At 41.9% G+C, this 20,398-nt stretch overlaps 1 protein-coding gene across 9 annotated transcripts in view; it reads right to left on the reverse strand.

Moving 5' to 3' along the window:
• Window positions 1–231, reverse strand: part of Ppp1r9a (protein phosphatase 1 regulatory subunit 9A) — a 268,989-nt gene extending 268,758 nt beyond the window's left edge. For 5 of the 9 annotated variants that reach the window (XM_042272777.2, XM_016005423.3, XM_042272778.2 and 2 more), the window contains exon 1: window positions 76–230. The gene's annotated coding sequence lies outside the window, so the exon portion shown is untranslated. Of the gene's footprint in view, window positions 1–75 lie in introns of all 9 variants that reach the window. The other 4 variants (XM_042272774.2, XM_042272773.2, XM_042272772.2 and 1 more) reach the window with 1 other exon arrangement.
• Between the last annotated feature and the right edge of the window lie 20,167 nt (window positions 232–20,398).

Consider the following 20,398-nt stretch of genomic DNA (forward strand, 5'->3'; position numbering starts at 1 on the left):
CGCGAGGCCCGGTGGACTTGGAGCGGGGACAGGGCCTCGGGGCTGAGGAAGGCCCCGGGGTAACAGGTGCCTCACCTCGGCGGATGGGATTAACTCTAGGGCCGCAGAGAGAGGGAGCCCAGCCGCGAAATCCCAGGAGAGGGAGAGAGGGAGCCTCTGGCGGCCAACGGAGGGCGAAAAGCAGCGGCCCGAGGCCAGGCCGCCCCACCCCCAAGGCCGTGGGCGAGGGGGCTCCGGGGCGCCGGGCGAGGACGGTGCCTCGGGTCGGGGCCTGGCAAGGGTGGGTTCCAGGCCTGGGTTTGGACTGTCAGGTGCTGTGGACCCCACAAAGTCAATAGTTAACCCCAGGCCTGGGAGGCCGGGCAAGGGCCTTGGTTGGCCTACAAGGCCAAGACTTAGGCCCTGCTCTAGTGTGGCCTCCACGGGCATGACCCAGCTGGACCTCAAGGCCCCGTTGCTAGAAGGAAAGGAATGAAAAGGACTTTGGACTTTCTTCTTGTATAGTTTTCCAGTTCACGATCCCTGATTTCGTTCTTTTGTAAACTCTCAATACAGCCTCTCCTCCCAAATACATGAAGTGTTACATACCACTCTCCAACATACTAAATGGACCTTGATGGCCAATATAGATCATTAACCCATCCAAAAGGCCGGTGGGGAGGAACACACCTTCTGAAGAGACAAAATCGTGTGTTTTGCCATGTATGTGTAAGATGCACAAGTCATCCCAACACCGAGACAGAATTGAGTTTGAGAACAGACTGAGTTACAAATCCAGCCATTGTCTGGAGATGTAAAAACAGCAGGACTTAATGTGGCCGCCCTTCAGCCTGACCTGATCCCTAGTCATTTAGATTCAAAAATCTCAACCTCTGCTTAAATGCAGAAAACAATCTTAGATGGTATGGAGCAGGGTTGGAGCTTGTTGAAGGCATTTTAGAGTAGACCGTTAAGCGCACAAATGAGTAGAAAGAGGTACTTGGGATAAGATGAAGGCACACTCCAGAGGACAGACGTAGGCTCCTCTGAGAGTCTATTGTCCTTCCCGTATATACCAATATATACCTCTGCTGGTACATACCATTCATGTCGGTTTTGAAACCACTGTCTCCAAAGGGTGACCAAGGAACCTAAATGAGACACTAAGGTGGTCCCAGAGGGGTGCCCTCCAGGTTTCAACTGATAAGGTAACACTCTGTATCTCCTGAATTTGGGAAGATAGGCTATCTTTACTGTAAACAAAGTTAATAGTCTTGTTTGAGATTCCTAGAAAATGCCTGGGAAATGGAATGAGGCCCTTCGAAGGTCATATGCCTTCTAGCTTTAAGCCTGTTTCACAGCTATTTTAACTTAAGATTGTGTGTGTGTGTGTGTGTGTGTGTGCTGTACCTGCGGCCTTGACAGCAAATGTCACTAATTGTGCTGGAAGTCTTGTCTCTCATCTAGCAAGTGGCCTCAGCTCTGAGATGAGTGGCTCTTTCCCTTCCATGTTCCAGAAATGTTCCCCGTCTTTCTATCCTACCTTAGAATTGTTTTCAAGGATACATCCCAAGTCCCACCCTACCCCTAGTTTATAAAATAAAATATAGTAAAATAAAATAAAATAATACCGGACCATGTGTGCGTGTGTGTGTGTGTGTGTGTGTGTGTGTGTGTGTGTGCGCGCGCGCGCGCTTATTCTGCCATACCAAATCATAAAGCTTAATTTGTAAGTAAGCCACAATAAATTAGCAATTAAAAAACAGAGAAATGAAATAATATTCTGTAGTAGTTAATTAAAACAAAGTTTTTCTAACAAAATATAATTACACTTTTTAAAGATTTATTTTATTTGTATGTGTTTATGTGTCAAGGGATGATATGTACAGTACACGTGAGTACGGGTGTCCATGAAGACCAGAGAGTTATCAGCTGTCTTGAAAATGGAGTTAGAGACGCCACTTGGTGTAGGCACTGGGAACTGAACTCAGGTCCTGTGGAAGAACAATATAAGCACTTAACCACTGAGCCATCTCTGTAGCCTGAAACATCACCACATGTTACAGATAGAAAAATGGAGGGTTGGAGCTTGTGATGTATTCACAATTGCATTGCCTAGAAGATAATGACTAGAAAATGGCCAGGCCAGTGGACACAAAGACTCTGTGTGCTGTGAAAGTAAAAAAAAAAAATTGTAGCTACTTAATTCTATAGATCTGATTTTCAGCCAGACATTTCTTCCCTTTTTTAAGCATCGCCATATTCTCTGTCCTTACCAAGAAGCTGGCATTCCCTGTCTGTGAAGTGGATGCCGCTTCTAAAAGCATCAACAGATGTAACTGGCAATGTGAGGGGGCTGTGGTTCCAGTCTCCACTTTGGGAAAGAACATTTGTGCTGTCTGGGATAATCCAGTGGAAAAGTTTCTGTCATTTATTTGCGGCATGCAAACCAGGTTTTTTGAGAGAATAGCCTAAATAAACGCCGCATCTAATCACTGAATTCTGTCTGTAGGAGAGGAGGCAGAGTTGGCAATAAAATCGGTCTTACACCTCTCTGCAAAAAGATGAATCATCCAAAAAAGGAACCAAAGACCGGTTGGTTTGGGTTTCATTTTCTGGAAATTTGAAACTTTTGAAAAAGTTGATACTGAAGAAATGATAGGATTTTTAAACAAAGTGCCGCTATATGAAGGCGCTTAGATTCTCCATAATGGGCTCATACCTCTAATAACTGACAGAATATTTGAAGGATCTTCCAGACCTGTAGTTACCCAATGAATGTGATTGTTGAATACATTTTGTTCCTTAGCCACAGCAGCCATAATGAAAAGACTAAGCAGCTAGCTACCTGTGGCTAGAGGCCACCCCATTGGACAGATACAAATAGACACAGAACATCCCATCTCAGAAATCCCCATTGGATCACACATGAGAGGCATACTGACTTTATAAAGGTCCGTGTAGTTCAGCAGCTTCTTGTTGTAGCAGAGATCAGAGACACCTAGTTCACGTGTTGCCTATGGAAAGGGTGCTGTGAACCTCAGTGTTACCATGCAAAGTATCCAAAGTGGATCTACAGTTGGCATTTACACTTTTCATGTCTAGAAGCTTGTAGAAGCCAGTATGCTGTGCATCCCAGCACTGAGGAGAGCGAGGTAGGAGGATAGTGTTCAAAGCTAGCGTGGGCTACATAGCAAGACCCTGGATCAAAATAACAAGATTTAAAAAAAACCTCACACAGAACACTGTTGACTACTTTTGCAACCACTAATACACAGACTAGGAAGAAATGACTACACGATCAGTAGAAAAAAATCCTATCAATACCAGTCTGTGATAGTATTCACTGATTAGCTATATAATAATAATGAATACCTCTGGGTGTGTCTGAGTATATTTCCTGAAAAAGTGAACTGGAGAGGAAAGACCCACCTGAATGTGGGCAACATCAGCAATGAGGTAGGTTACAGAGTTTAGTCAGCAGGAGAGAGAAACAGGCTGAGCACGACCTTCATCTGCTTCTGCTTCCTGAATGTGGCTGCAATGTGAGGCATGGCTTCTTAGCCTAGGCACCAAGCCTTTCCTGTGTGGACAGACTGTCCCCTTGTCAACTGTGAGCCAAAAGGAACCCTTCTGAAGTTGCTTTGGTCAGGCATTTTCTTACATGAGAAAAATGACTTAACACAGTATGCTATTTTTCTGAAAGGTTTTCTCAATTTCTTCTTGAAGTATTGTTAATGGATAGCTGAGTTATGCAAAGACATTGCGTGGTGTGTAAGAGAAACACTTTCTGCTACTGCCACTTTAAGATGAGATGAAGCCTGAATAAAGACTAGAGGAAGATAAATGGCCATATTGACTCATCTGTAATCCCACAAGTCAGGAGGCTGAAACACCAAGATCATCAGGGCAGTACAGGCTTCACAATGAGTTCCAGGGCAGACTGAGTGTGTAGTGAGACCTTGTCTTCAAACACACACACACACACACAGAGAGAGAGAGACTAGGGAAACGTGATTACTGAAGACCACCCATCCCATCCTGATTTATAACAAGAGATCCAGGTCTAGTACTTCATATTTAGAATGCTAGTGTTCAGAAGGTTGAGGCAGGAGGATTGCTGGAAGTTAGAGGACCAGTTTAGTTTAAATAGTTCCAAGCTGAGGCCAACCTAAGCTCCAGAGCGAGACCAAGAGGATACCTAACTGGTTACATACTAGCAGAAGTTCATGAAGCAGAAAGAAACGGAAGGAAGGAAGGAAGGAAGGAAGGAAGGAAGGAAGGAAGGAAGGAAGGAAGGAAGGAAGGAAGGAAGGAAGGACAAAGTTAGAGGTCTATAGACCACTAAACTCTACAGAGAGAAGGCAAAGGCAGGGAAGAGCATTTCCTGCAGGTTGTTCCCACATACTTTTATAACAGGATATTTTATTCAAGCAGGCTTCCCAAGTTAGCTTACCCAAAGCATATTTACAACTGCCTAGTTACATTGGTAAATACCACAGTGCTTTGTTGCTTTAAATGTGAAATGTCTTCTTAAATGTCCACCTGTTGATAATGCCATTTCCATTTAAGTGAAGTTTAGATTTACATCTTTTAGTCCATTGTAGACCAAAAAGTACTTCTTTGAAGTAGTGCTGTCAATTAAATGTACTAGGCCTGTAATCCCAGGATAGGGGAGGCTAAGGCTGGCCGATCTTGAGTTTGAAAACAACCTGGACTACATAGCAATACCCTGTCTCAAAAATAAATAAATAGCATAATAATAAAATCCCCATTCCCAAATTCAAAGTACAATGTTAGCAGTATTTAAGAGCAGACTCAATTTTATTTCTTTACGTTATTTATTTAGTAAGAATAAGAAATGATGGGTTTCATTATGCATTTTATACATATTCCCTACTGTTTATGCAGATCACACTGATTTTGGATCTCAGCTATAAAATTATTAAGATCACCTCTTCTTCCCAAACACATTTAACAATGGTTTATTGTGGCTTTCTGCCTATATTCATTGCTTGACCCTGCCATTGAATATTTCTACCTCTACCTCATCTTTTCCAGCTCTATAACATAGCAAGTATCTTGTCTTTTCAGCCTAAACATGGCCGGGAGAGCTTTGCATATTTATTTTTACTGCAGGAAATAAGCTGTAGAACTTCTTGGGATCCCATAGGGTCATTTTAGAGTTGTTATTATAAACTAGAGTGGGTGCATGAAGTATTTAAGCTCCAATGATGCCCCCTTCTCTCCTTTTATCACATTATTGGGCTGCCCACACAGAACTGGCAAACAGGAGTTCTGTTGGACTAGGCTGTAGCTAGAGTTTTCCTGCCTTGCCCACAGTCAGGACAAATCTCTGTCACCTGCCAGTCCCACAGCCGCTCAGACCCAACCAAGTAAACACAGAGACTTATATTGCTTACAAACTGTATGGCCATGGCAGGTTTCTTGCTAACTGTTCTTATAGCTTAAATTAATCCATCTCCATAAATCTATACCTTGCCACGTGGCTGGTGGCTTACCGGCATCTTCACATGCTGCTGGTCATGGCTGCGGCTGGCAGTGTCTCCCCTCAGCCTTCCGCTTCCCAGAGTTCTCCTCTCCCTTGTCCCACCTACTTCCTGCCTGGCCACATACTTCCTGCCTGGTCACTGGCCATCAGTGTTTTATTTATATAGAATGATATCCACAGCACTAGGCTGACAGGATGTTCCTACTACAATCACTGCTTCAGTGGTTGAGATTGAAAGCAGCTATACCCATTCCGTTTAGCTTCCATGGGTCCCTTTGTTGTTGTTTTGGGTTTCTGGAGACAGGGTTTCTTGTAGCACAGACTGGCATCCAACTCTGTAAGTAGCTAACAATGACCCTGAACTCCAGATTCTCATGCCTCACTTCCCAAGTACTGGGATTCCAGTTGTACGTCACCACGCCTGGCTTTCACAGGCTCTTGGTTTTCAGTTTTATATGAGTGTAAGGTGCAATGTTAAAAGACAAATGTGGGCTGTTTATCCAGGACTACAGAAGTCAGCTTTACTGCTTGCAGTTTAGTTGAGGGAATTGTAACTGGGGTCCTCTCCCTCCAAGTTGCCCTTGAACTGTCTTCCTTAAGACTGGAATGTTGCCATGCGGTGGTGGCACACGACTTTAATCCCAGCACTCGGGAGGCAGAGGCAGGCGGATCTCTGTGAGTTCGAGGCCAGCCTGGGCTACCAAGTGAGTTCCAGGAAAAGACGCAAAGCTACACAGAGAAACCCTGTCTCGAAAAACCAAAAAAAAAAAAAAAAGACTGGAATGTTGTCACTCCACTGCTGTCCTGTTGACGTAGTAGCTACACCTGAACCTACTGATACTTTAACGACTGGCTGTGGCCCTGCATCCGGCCCCACAGTCAGTGCCCCACCACTCAGACCGTGGCCTGGTGGGATTTCCAGTCCCGCCAGCCCTGGCTCTGCCGCTGCCACCAAATGTAGTTTTTTAACTAAGTCTCTATCATTGTTTACCAATAAAGACTCTGGACTCAGATGTTGTGGTGAAAACTGCTAGCTCAGAGGGGCCAAGAAGCAACCATCTGACCTTCCTTTTTGGCCAGAGACCCAACAAGAAAGCATCTCTCCAGCAGTCCCAAACCAAAAAGACCATGAAACTCCAAGCCCCGCCCCACTTCCTGTGTATCTTTCTATCCATCTTCCTGGCTCCTCCATACTCTCTATGGCTAATTCCTGTCAACTAGTTGCTGACTCTGTCCCTTGATTCAAGGTTGATTTTATTGACACAGTCTCAGGTTTCACAGTGCGATCCAATATCCCACAACAGTCCATTTGTTATTTTAAGACGAGCAATAATGGGAGACACACATCATCCTTCCTTGAGAGAATAGTTAGCTAATGTCAAATTGAGATTCCAATTGAAGACATTTCAGTGCAACTCAGATGCAGGCGTCCTTTTTACTCTCAAGATGCTAAGCCTAGTTGTCGAGCCGTGTGATAGCATCACTCTTCTTTGCCCACAACAGACAGGGGCCATAGAGGAAAGACACTCCTAGTTGAAAGAATTAGAGGAAAGGAATAAGTAGCAGGATTTCAGGATTTCTATTCTGCTGTGTTAGTCTTGGTGAATTAACTATTAAAGTAAATGAACAGTTCTATTTGTCTGCAAATAGTCAAGGATTTTCTGCAACTTTATTCTATTCCAATATAGTTCAAGTAATTAAATCTCCTTGAAAAGCTCTATGATAGTCCCACTTCGTTCAAAATTCACATGTTAACACATTTTAACAGATTCTATCACTGTTTGTATACATACTTACCAGATTTCAGAAATAATTCAACAATAAATTTGCTCTGACTTTCTTAGTATACTTTTCCATAGTTTTCTTCTTGTTACTTTATTTGGCTGGTTGGTTGGTGGTTTTCTTTTGATGAGACTGTGCCTTTCTCTGAATCCCAGGCTAGCTTCCTGCCTCAGCCTCCTCAGTGTTAGCATGCTGGGGCTGATATTGAGTGTTTCAACACTAGGCTTCCATGGTACTATGCTGTGTGTTGCTTTGCTTGACACAGGGTTTTGCTGTGTAGCCTAGCTGGCCTGACACTGTGTAGTCCAGGCTGGCCTGGAGCTCACAGTAATCCTCCTTCCTCAACATCCTGCGTGCTTGGATTACAGCTATGTGCTAGCACAGCTGAGTGCAGAGGTTCTTTAGCAGCTGTAATTCTAGTGTCTACTAAAGACTTTTATCAAGTAGTCCCCATGCTTATATGACTGCTCTTCAGTATTGGGTACTGAACTCAGGGCTTTGAACATGCAAGGCAAGTTCTCTACTACTAACAAACATCCTCAACCCTTTTTCTTATTTTATTTTGAGGCAGGGCCTCACTAAGTTGCTTAGGTTTCATTTACCATTATTTTAAGACATTATTTCTGATGAAGGTTGAAAATATCATAATGCTATACACGGCTTATCATTTAATGTCTGAATTATACACATGATAAACAAGTAGTGATCCTTATTCAGTGAATCCTTAACTGATGGCTCTCTCATTCTGGTCCTGGAGCAGCTTTGGTACTGTTATCATATCTGGAAAGGTTATTGTTCTTAGAAATTTGGAATTTTCTTGATTATGCTAGTGTATGTATAGATTCTGACTACCTGAGACAACCATATGCTGTCTGTCTAGGCTTATTTGTGTTGTTGGAAGGAAAAATACTTCAAAAAATATATAAGATTTTAGATTTCTAAAAATGAATATACATAGATAAGGTAAAAAGTCATCTAGAGAATTTGTTGTCCTGTTTGAATTGAGCAGAACACTGTTAAATTCTAGGTTTGAATTGTTCTATAAAGTATAATTTTCTGAGCACAACAATCCCAAATATAATGAGAGATAGTAACAATGTGTTAGTGAACGTAGGCAGTTTACAGAGAGCTCTAGATATGTCAACTAGATCCACACTCTCTGCGATGGATGGAATCTAGCTTTGGGGGCTTCCGACTTTGGTTCTGGTAATCTCCTGGACCCCAATTCAGCTGGATGTCTGTCCCTTGTACAAGGAGACGTTTGAATGAAAATCCTAAGCACTAGCTGGCACTTGTCCGTGTGAGAACATAAGACAGTGCTGGCTTTGCAGTACTGAATTCTGTCGTTGTCTCTGAGACCCGGGTCTTACTCTGTAGCCCATGTTGGCCTGAAACTTGTGATTTTCCTGCCTCCCGCATCCTAGGGATCGGATTACAGGTCTGGGCCACCACAGCCAGCATCATATTGAATTTTTACAAAACATAAACAATAATTAAGTGTCTTATTTCTTTTGTTTATAGAGAAGTGGCATGATAAACAGTTGAAAACTGTTAGTTTCATCCTCAATAGAAATTAAACTTGTATTCTATGATACTGAGAATAAAATGCAGTAGAAGTAAAGTTGAGTTGATATGAGTTAAGCTTATAGTTGATGATTAAGTTCCATGGTTGTGAAAAATTTAAAAAGTAAAATAAAATAATCTTTTTCCAAGGATGTAAGTGTGACCAGGTGTACCTTTAAGGAAAGGGGGATGAACTTTGGGAACTGTGAAATGGTTTTGCTTTGTTCTAGGACCTAAATAATATAATTTCATTGTTACAGAGGTTGAATCATTGGCTCATAATAGATCACGTATCTGTGCATACGGTATGCTCTAATGTAATTTATGCCAAGTGTTCATATTTTCCAAATTCAGAAGTCTCATCTCGAGAGCCTGAAAAATTAAGCAAGGCCAGCAACATACCAAATAATAGGCTATCACGTGCTTTCCCAAAGGAGAGTGGGATCAAGGCCAAATGAGGTACTTAGATGCATAAATAAATAGTCATTTATCATATAATGTAGTTGATCCTATGAAAAGCAAATGCTCCTGGGAAAAACCTCACACAGAGCTTCAGTTTGACATTGGATGCTGTAGGATGATGAGTGCTGACCCAGAAACTTACACACTTACCTAGAGCTTAGTTTTCAAAATACTTGTGCATTATCATCACCTTATTAAAGTTGTTTTTACTGCTTTCTGTGGGATTTTCAAGTCACAAGGTTATTATTGCTTTATTTTCTTTAAGTGAAATTGTCTCAAGTTATGGAAAACATGACTTCTTGGCAATATATTTGGTGCATAAAGCCTAAAATATAAACCAGTGGACACAGATAATGGGAAATCAGAAGGGGTGAAGACTATTGGGGAAGAGGAAGGGGATGAATAAGAGGAGGATGGATACTACATATATGTATGAAATGTCAGAGTGAAACTCGTGTCTTAATATGCTAACAAAAAGTAATTGAAGAGGAGGAGGAGAAGGAGGAAGAAAGAGCTAGTGAGAGGTTGCAGTGGGTAAAGACACTTGTCTCCAAGCCTGATGACCTGATCTCAGTCTGCAGACTCACATGCTGGAAAAAGAGATCCAGCTCTTGCAAGCTGTTCTCTGACATCCACAAATGCACCATGAGACATGTGCAACCCCACCACACACACACACACACACACACACACACACACACACACACACACACACACACTAAAGCAATATAATTTTAAATGTTTTAATGAAAATACTAAATTAGCCAGGCGGTGATGGCGCACGCCTTTAATCCCAGCACTTGGGAGGCAGAGCCAGGAGGATCTCTGTGAGTTCGAGGTCAGCCTGGGCTACCAAGTGAGTTCCAGGAAAGGCGCAAAGCTACACAGAGAAACCCTGTCTCAAAAAATCAAAAAAAAAAACTAATTTTAATTTATTTAAGAAATATAAAGACCAAACAATTCATAATTCCCCAAGAGACAAATAAAAATAGCATGTGACATTTCTGGTAGATCTCTAGCTTGTAAACTTACTATGTAGAAATCAAATATACAAGCAATTTTTCAATAATTTGTAATGAGATTTAGAAATTTAGATAAAACAAACTGCCTTCTATATTAGGTCAAAATAAAGCAATTATATGGCGTATGGAGTCTCTATTCAGCAGGTTAGTAATGCCTCTCTTTGTTCCTCATTCATAAGAAGCTTATTTGTGTTTAATTCCCTGTCACAGAGAGTTTGATTATCAGTATTTAACTCACTAGAATATTTTAGTTTTGATAACTTAATAGTAAACCAGACTTTCTTTATCTTTCTGGAGGATAAATGGGAAGCAATATAAAGAGGAAAACATAATTGGGCTGGAAAGACAGTTCAACGCTGGGCTTGCAGAATACCCAAGTTTGGTTCCCAGCACCCACGTCAGGCAGTTCACACCAGCTCCAGGCAATCCCATTTTCTTTTCTGGCCTCCAAGGGCACTGACACTCATATGTGTATGCATGAACGCGCACACCCACACACAATTAAAAGTAAAAATAATCTTTGTCTTTAAGTGCTTTCTGCTCTTCCCCACAGGACCCAGGTTTGGTTCCTAGCACCCACACCAAGCAGTTCACAACTGCCTGTAATTCCAGGGGATCATGACACAGTCTCCATAGGTACCCACCCACACATGGCATATACAGCAGACACAGACGCAGGCAACACACACACACACACACACACACACACACACACACACACACACAATAAACCTTAAAAAATTAATTAAGGCAGTTATAGTGATTCACATCTACAATCTCAGTACTTGGAAATTGGAGATGGGAGAACCAGGAGGTCAAGGCAAACCTGGGCTATACTGCTGGTTTGAAGCTAGCCTGGGGAATGTAGATAGATAGATAGATAGATAGATAGATAGATAGATAGATAGATAGATAGATAGATAGGAAAACAAATTGTATTGCAAACTATTTTGCTTGATAAGACTACAGTATTCATGGGCTCTGCATCTGGGGTGAAAATCAGACTCACTTAGAGAGATTAACCAGATTCAAATTCCAGAGTCCCATGCCAGCTCATCCAAATGAAAGTCTTTGCAGTGAGAACTAGTTAGCTCTGGAGGGTTCTCTCCAGGAAACAATAACTCAGCAATGAAGCTGATATTTGAGTCTGTTTGGTTGACAGCATTTGGCAAGCCCTGTTGAGTAAGGCTATCATATATATATATATATATATATATATATATATATATATATATATATGATGGAGCTACCTACCATGAGTAGGAGGGATCAGAAACCATGATGGCCCTATCTTCCTTGATCCAGATGATGCTGAGTGCGTTTGTAATCACTCTCCTGAGGACCTCTCTTCCGTGATCTGAGTAGACCATAGAAAAATAAAGGGGGGGGGGGAAGAAAGGAAAAACCCTAGGCAATGTAATATGCAAAAATTTCCCAAGAGTTAATAGTTCTGAATTTTCCCAGCTCCAGATTTTCCTCTAAATTCCAGGCTACGCAAAACATTTTTTTTTTGTCTCTTAGAAGTGATTTAAATCAGAGAGTATAGTAATATTTACTGGTTCCATTGATGTTTCAGAAAATTTCCGAACAACTGGCTGAAATGTCTCAGAGTCAGTGACATTCTCGTTCCAACAGGAGATGAAGATGTTTTGATGTTTTGGAGTCAGCCATTCACATAGTGAGAACGCAGATGGAAGATCATCGACAGAACGTGGAAGAGAATGCCCTCCATAGAACTAGAAAACAAAAGCATGGCAATGATGTATCCTACTCTTTCCTGAATACACCCATCAGACCCTAGAGCCACGGCAAGAAAAAGGGTTTTAAAAATACATACTTTAAAATGTTGAAATTAACATGCAAATGAAAGCCAAGACAGCTTGCTTTCCAGTAGCAAAGAATTTACCAGCCTGCAAAAAATTATTTTGCATTTTTTTTTTTTTTTGGTTTTTTTGAGACAGGGTTTCTCTGTGTAGCTTTGGAGCCTGTCTTGGAATTTGCTTTGTAGACCAGGCTGGCCTCAAACTTACAGAGATCCACCTGCCTCTGCCTCCCAAGTGCTGGGATTAAAGGCGTGAGCCACCACCGCCTGGCTTTATTTTCCATTCTTATCAAATATGAACCGTTTTTTAAAAGAAACTGGTAGTTTGAATAAGAATGGCCCCATAGGTTCATATATTTAAATGCTTAGGGAGTTGCACTATTTGAAATGATTATGTGGGTGGCCCTGTTGGAGAAAGTGCATCACTGGGTGTGGGCTTTGATTTCAAAAGCCCAAGCCAGGCCCAGTGTCTCTTCCTGCTGCCTGAGAATCTGGATGTAGAACTCTCAGCTCCTTCACCACCACCATGTCTGCCTGAGTGCCACCATGCTCGCCGCCATGCTGATAATGGACTAAACTGTGGTGGTATTCTAATTGTACTGAAATGTGATTTTGATTGTATGTTAATAAATAAAGTTGCCCGGGGGTCAGAGCTATTAGAGCCATAGACAGAGTGTGGCGGTGGTGGCACACGCCTTTAATCCCATAGATCTCTGTGTGTTCAGGGATACAGCCAGCATTGGAGACATACTCCTTTAAGACCTAGGGGGCTGTACATTCAGACAGTGACGAGGCAGTCACGTGTTTGGGTTTACAACCAATGAGAAGGCAGAACAAAATACTATAAATAGACGAACAGACAGGAAATAGGTCTCTTTTCAGGAAGCTGGGACACCGCAGGCGGAAGGGTGAGATTTTAGCTCTGAGCTCTGACCTCTCGGCTTTCTCTTTTACATTGTTTCTGTGTTTCTTATTTAATAAGATGGTTAGTTACATCTACACTAAACCTCCAAAACCATAAGACTGTAAGCAAGCCCCAATTAAGTGCTTTCCTCTATAAAGTTGCCTTGGTCAAGGTGCCTCTTCACAGCAATAGAACAGTGACTAAGACAGCAGTAGTACTTAAGCTGGAGACTTAGCTCATTTGATAGATTGCTTGCCTGCATGCACAAAGCCCTGGCTTCAACCCTTATTACTCCATCAACAGGCCATGATGGCATTAATAGGTGGTGGTGGCCTGTAACCTCAGCACTGTGGAGATAAAGGCAGGACACACCTATAGGACACCTATAACACCAGCAGCACTGGGGAGGTAAAATTCAAGGTCATTCTTGGTTACATAGTGAGCTCATCACCAGCATGGAATGTTCAAGATCATGTTTTATAAAACAAAACAAAAAACCAAAAACAAAAAACAAAGCAAAAGCAATGAAAGACTCTGTTACCATCAAAAGAGTGACTTCAATCTTGCATAGTGTTCTACTGAAGCCTAATGTTCTCATCTCAGCATTAGACATCAGAACTTCTGAATCAAGAATGGATTCCAGAGGAGGGTTTATATGAGCAAGAATTGTTGAGACCAAGGTTGGATAAAGCACAGGGACAAATAACCAAACCAATGGAAACACATGAACTATGAACCAGTGGCTGAGGGGCCCCCCACTGGATCAGGCCCTTTGAATGGGTGAGACAGTCGATTGGCTTGATCTGTTTGGGAGGCATCCAGGCAGTAGTACTGGGTCCTGTGCTCATTGCATGAGTTAGCTGTTTGAAACCTGGGGCTTATGCAGGGTAGCTTGGCTCAGCCTGGGAGGAGGGGGACTGGACCTGCCTGGACTGAATCTTCCAGGTTGATCTCAGTCTTCAGAGGAGGCTTTGCCCTAGGGGAGGTGGGAATGGGGGGTAGGCTGGGGGGAAGGGGAGGGGGGCTGAGGGGAGAGAACAAGGGATTTGTGGCTGATATGTAGAACTGAATTATATTGTAAAATTAAATTAAATTAAAAAAAAAGAATGGATTCCATCTTTATTTCTGAACACATCCACCATCTCTGGATACATTGCAGCACTGTTCATAAAACTGAATAAAGAAAAACAATGCAAATGTGTCAAATGATGAATAAAATGTAGCAGATCTGCACAGTGAGCTATTGGGCATAAGAGGAAGTTGAGAACTGCTCTAATACGACAACACAGACAGAGACTGGAGGCATTGTGCTGTGCTAAAGAAGCCTCAGAAATGGCCATGCATTACCCAGTGCCATTCACATGACATGTCCAGAACATGTTAACCTACACATAAAACCTACACGTGTCTAGCCCTGATCTCTCAGAAGTACAGATCATCTTAACTTTACCTTGGGACATGGTGATTCTCATGAATGACTCTGCTTTGATTTGTAGTCTGGTCTGTTGAGGTCTAATTTCAGGAGTATAGACTAAAGCAAGGGGATCTGGCAATGTTTCTTAACTTCTCTAAAGTGTAGGGTGTTTGTACTACTCTAATTCATTATCATCTAGAGTGTCTGCTTTCAACACATCATACATTGATTACAAAAATCCGTAGGAGCAGGCCAGCTGGATGGCTCAGTACGTAAAGGTTCTTGCCACCAAGCCTGATGACCTCAGCTCATCTTCAGGTCCCATGTGGTAAAACCAGCCCCACAAGATGCCCTCTGACCTTCTTATGACTACCAGTGGCATACACACAAAAAAAAAATTAAAATTAAATCCTAGAATGGCATACATTTGCGTGAATTTTCACCTTTCTAGCAAAAGACTATTTGATACTCAACACAAAGTCACATAAGAACTGCAAGATTTTGGGGGAGGGCATGGTGCACAAAGTAGACTTCCATTATGGTTGTCAGTGAAATAATGGCTAGAGGTTGGCATATAGCCCTTACCAGGGCCCCCATGAACCAAACAGACTAAAATGTTACTGCTTAAAGAGCCAGATGAGGAGTATCCTCATTTTGACTGGTGATATTTTGTTCAAAGAAGAGTCTACAGGATTTAATGTATTTTTCCTCTGAGCATCAAGAAGGGTCAACAATTGCACAGATTCAGCATCATCACCATCTCTAGTCCCTACCACCGTTCAGATTCCCAGGTCAATCTGAAATGAAATCCACTCCATAAGCAAATGGAGATATGGAACAATAATAATTCCAATTATTTAGAATCAACTGTCTTGTCAAATACAGCTGTCTGTCACTGAATGGTTCTTTTCAAGTACTAGATGTATGAGTCAAGGCCAATTCATATTACAGTGTAAGAATTGTTAAGCTACTTATAAGTGGAATAATTCACATTCTTTCCATTGTTGAGAGTGTACATAGAATAAATAAACACAAATTAGACCTGCAGAATGTGCTTGCATGTATATGTCAAAATATTAGGTCAATAATTTCACTCTCTACTGGGTTTACAAATTGTTGTAACTTGAATATATCTATACTTTGTTTAAGGTATTCTTTCTTGGGATATAGTGAATATGTTAATATACAAAGAAGTAATTCTTAGTCTGATTTCACATATTAGAAATTTATAAAAGAATATGTAAGGTACTTGCAAACAGATGATCTCTGTGAATACCTAGTTAGGTTTGTTATTTTGCAGTGATATTCTCAGATGCCTCAGAGACAAATTTTTTTCTCCACATAAATTAAATAATGTATTTATCTCTCAATGTGTATGAATTTTAAACAAATATGTCCCAAATTTTCAGCTAAATGAGTCATACCTCAAAGGAAATCCCAAAGTCTCCTCAATAATGATGATGTTCACACATTTGGGAACTAAATTTGGCATTTAGAAACAATCTAGTATAATTAGTACTGACTGGTTCACACCAAAAGAAGCATTCCTAGGGAGCTTTTGGCATTCTTTGAGAAGGCATGTCCTTGGAAAGGGCAAGATCCATTTTGTTCTATAAATTATCTGTGTTGTGTTTGTCTTATTGCCTTTTAGTATATCTCAATATTGTACATATGTAACAGCTACATGTTAACAATGTTCATCTTCTACTATGCATAAGTATTTTTCAGGTTACCAAGATGGCTCAGAGGTTTAGAGCACTGGTTATTCTTCCAGAGGTTCCAGGTTCTGTTCCCAACATCTGCATGAGGGCTTCCAACCATCTGTAATTCCAGTTCTAGAGGATCCAGTGCCTTCCTCTGGCCTCTGAAGACACCAGGCACACATGTGGTGGACAGACATACATGCAGGCAAAACCCCAATACATGTGAAATTTATTTTTAAAAAATTTAAATAAATATTTTGCAAATAAATCTCACTGTAATGCAGTAGTTGGTAGAGCCTAGCTTCATTGTAGTGGGGAACTCATTCCTCATACTGATCAGTGCATAACAGGTAACACAGAACATTGCTATAAAGCCGATCTTCATTGTTTCATGTTCACTTGGAAAACTGTAAACAAGGTGCTGCAGAGATGGCTCAGCAGCCAAGAAAGAGCACAAACACTTCTCCTCCAGAGGACCTGAGTTCCATGCCAAGAACTCACCCTTTTCTGGCCTCCTTGAGCACTGTGCATATGTTTGTGTGTGCACACCTGCACACACATGTATGCACAATCAAAAAACATAATTTTTTAGGCTGGGCAGTGGTGGTGCACGCCTTTGATCCCAGCACTCGGGAGGCAGAGCCAGGCAGATCTCTGTGAGTTTGAGGCCAGCCTGGTCTCCAAAGCAAGTTCCAGGAAAGGCACAAAGCTACACAGAGAAACCCTGTCTCAAAAAACCAAAAAAAAGAAAGAAAGGAAGGAAGGAAGGAAGGAAGGAAGGAAGGAAGGAAGGAAGGAAGGAAGGAAGGAAGGAAGGAAGGAAGGAAGGAAGAAAAGAAGATGAACAAAAAGAAAAAAATTTTAAAAATATATATAATTTTTTGAAGTGTGAACTCACCATGAAAAGAAAACTTAATCTGGAGGCTTCATACTTCCTAATTTTAAAACTAGTAAAGCTACAGTAACCAAAATACTGCAATACTCACAAAAAACATAGAGCAATGGAATACAATGGAAAACCAGAAAATAAGCTTTATCATTGTATTCGAGTGATGTATTTACTTATTTATTATAATTTAGATAGAGTCACACTATGCAGCCCTGGATGATTCCAAACTTACTATGTAGACCAGGCTGGCCTCAATCTAACAGAGATTTTCCTGCCTCTACCTCCTAAGGGAAGATTCTTTTTTTTTTTTTTTTTTAATGTGGTGAGCCAATGAGTTTTATTAGTGTTACTCATAGAAGCAGAAATAACTCAAATGATAGTAGCATTAGCAAAGCGCACGGCAGCGTGAGTGATAGCGCATGAAAACTGGAAAGCTGAAAGCACACTGCACAGGCCAGGCAGCACGACAGGCTGGAGAACGTCCCTTCCCGGGGACTCGGCCTGAACCTCTCCCAGGCGTCTTGAACGGTTCCTACTTCCTTCAGGCAGCTGGTCTGGTCTCAGAGTCTTCACAGCTTCCCTTGCCTGGTAGTGAATCTTGAGATCTTTATTGCTTACTCTGACCAGGAGAGGCCTAGCAAATCTGGTTGGAGTTGTTTACTTCCTGAACTCAAGAAGGGGATGTTCTACTTCCCTAAAACTTTCTGTCAATTCACATCCCCTTTAACATCCTCTATGTCACTGAGCTTCTGTAAGGTTTTCATGTGGGACAAAACTGCTACACACAGCACTAAACTCACTGAATTAAAGAAACTAGTACTTTTCTTCTTTTTTGAATATGTAAAACAATCTTTATTGACAAGTTATATCATCTTGTATGTTACAGTTCCTGAAAAATCCACCAAAACTATTAGAAGTATTAAACAGCAAAATTTCTGGATACAAGATTGATGGATTATAATTTATTCTTTGTACGTAAAGCAATGAACAATGCAAAAATGAATCCAAGCAAGCAAGATTAATGATTTTTTTCCCACCCACATTGGCATGTCCACTGATGCTATCATTTCACAGAGTCCTACCCTTTGATGAAAAACTACAGGCGACTGATGGCTGCTGAGAGAGAAAGAACAAGTTTTTTCCAGGAATGAGCTCAGTGGTAGATTATCTGTTCCCAAGTGGTCCACTCTAAACAGAAGAGAAGCACCAGATTGTCTTGGTAGGTTGTAGAGATACATGCCAACGACAGTATGAAGACACCCTGCACTTGTGACAGAGACACAGGAGGAGTTGGATGAGGAAGGAGAGAAGGATGAGGTTGATGTAAATACAGTCCCCACATATGAAATTCTCAAAACCATTAAACAGAAAAAGAAACAAATCTACTCAAAGTGACAAGAACAAAAACCAAACAGCAAAAAGAGAAGAAAACATTCTGCCTTCAAACCCTAAGTGTAAACTCTTGCTCTATTTTTCCTACATTTTTTATTATTAATTTTTTATTTATTTTACATACCAACCACAGTTTCTCCTCCTCCTTCTCCTCCTGTTCCCTCCCACCACCTCCTTTCTAGGCCTCCCCCATCCACTCCTCAGAAAGGGCAAGGCCTCCCATGGGAGTCAACAACACATGGTATATCAAGTTGAGGCAGATTAAGCTACTCCTCCTGCATTAAGGCTGAGCGAGGCAGAGGCATCCCACCATAGGGAACAGGTTCCAAAAGCCAGCTCATACACCAAGGACAGATTCTGGTCCCACTGCTAGGGAGACCCATAAACAGACTAAGCTACACAATTGTCACCCACATGCAGAGGGCCTAGGTTGGTCCCATGCAGGCTCCCTAGCTTTCAGTCTAGAGTCCATGAGCTCTCACAAGCTCAGGTCAGCTGTCTCTGTGGGTTTCCCTGTCATAATCTTGGCCACCCCTGGCTCCTACAATTCTTTCTCACTCTTCAACAGGACTTCTGGAGCTCGGCCCAATGCTTTGGCTGTGGATCTGTTATGCCCAGATCATGGAGACCCCCAAAAGACCATCACAGAAACCGAATCACATATGTAAAATCAAAGAGCCTTTATTTCAAGCTCGGAGCTTGGTCTCTCTGTCCGATGCAGTGGTGAGAGCAGAAAGCCCCGAGCCTGGGCAGGGTGGGGTTTTTATCATAGCAGAGGTTGGAGTGAGGGGATTTCCATGGTTCAGGACCCTGATTGGCTGACATTTGTCTAGGGTTAGAAGTGTGTGCTGGGAATGTTTGGAATGTCAGGTATTTCCCCTTAGATGTAGGCCCTCTCTGGGTGGGGTCAGCTTATGACTTTTCCTTGATTGCGAGTATTGCCTTTCAGTAAGCTTGTCACAGAGGCTGTGTCTAGTCATCTAAACCTGTCATGGTAGCTGTGTGGTCAAGCTGTTTTGGGGCCCCCACCCCCACAGTTCTCTGCATCTGCTTCCATCAGTTAATGGATGAAGGTTCTATGATAACAATTAGGGTAGTCACCAATCTGATTACAGAAGGCCTGGTCAGGCATACTCTCCACTATTGCTGGGAGTCTTAGCTGGGGTCATGCTTATGGATTCCTGGCATTTTCCCTGGCACTGTGTTGCTCCCTAACCCCATAATGGGTCCCTCTATCAAGCTATCTCTTTCATTGCTCTCCCTCTCCACCTCTACCCCCAACTCAACCATCCCAATCCCTCATGTTCCCATCCTCTATCTCCTCCCTCTACTGCCCCCTCACCCCCAGGTAACCCAGGAGTTCTCACCTATTTCCCCTTCCCATGGCAATTTATGTGTCCCTCTTAGAGTCCTCCTTGTTACCTAGTTTCTCTAGGGCTATGGATTGTAGCCTGGTTATCATTTGCTTTACATCTTCTATCCACTTATGAGTGAATACCATGTTTGTCTTTCTGGGTCTGGATGATTTTTTTTTCTAGTTTCATCCATTTACATGCAAATTTCATGTGTCATTTTTTTTAACCACTGAGTAATACTCCATTGTATAAATGTACCACATTTTTTTTTCATCCATTTTTTGGTTAAGGGGCATCTAGGTTGTTTCCAAGTTCTGGCTATTACAAATAATGCTGCTATGAACATAATTGAGCAAGTGTCCTTGTGGTATGATTGAGCATCCTTTGTGTATTTGCCCAAGAGTGGTATTGCTGGATCTTGAGGTAGATTGATTCCCAATTATCTGAGAAACCACCATACTGGTTTCCAGAGTGGCTGTAGAAGTCTGCACTCCCACCAGCAGTGGAGGAGTATTCCCCTTACTCCACATCCTCTCCAACATAAGCTATCCTTAGTATTTTTCATCTTAGCTATTCTGACAGGTGTAAGATGGTATCTC

This window comes from Peromyscus maniculatus, chromosome 3 (assembly GCF_049852395.1).
Source record: "Peromyscus maniculatus bairdii isolate BWxNUB_F1_BW_parent chromosome 3, HU_Pman_BW_mat_3.1, whole genome shotgun sequence".
NCBI lineage: Eukaryota > Metazoa > Chordata > Mammalia > Rodentia > Cricetidae > Peromyscus > Peromyscus maniculatus.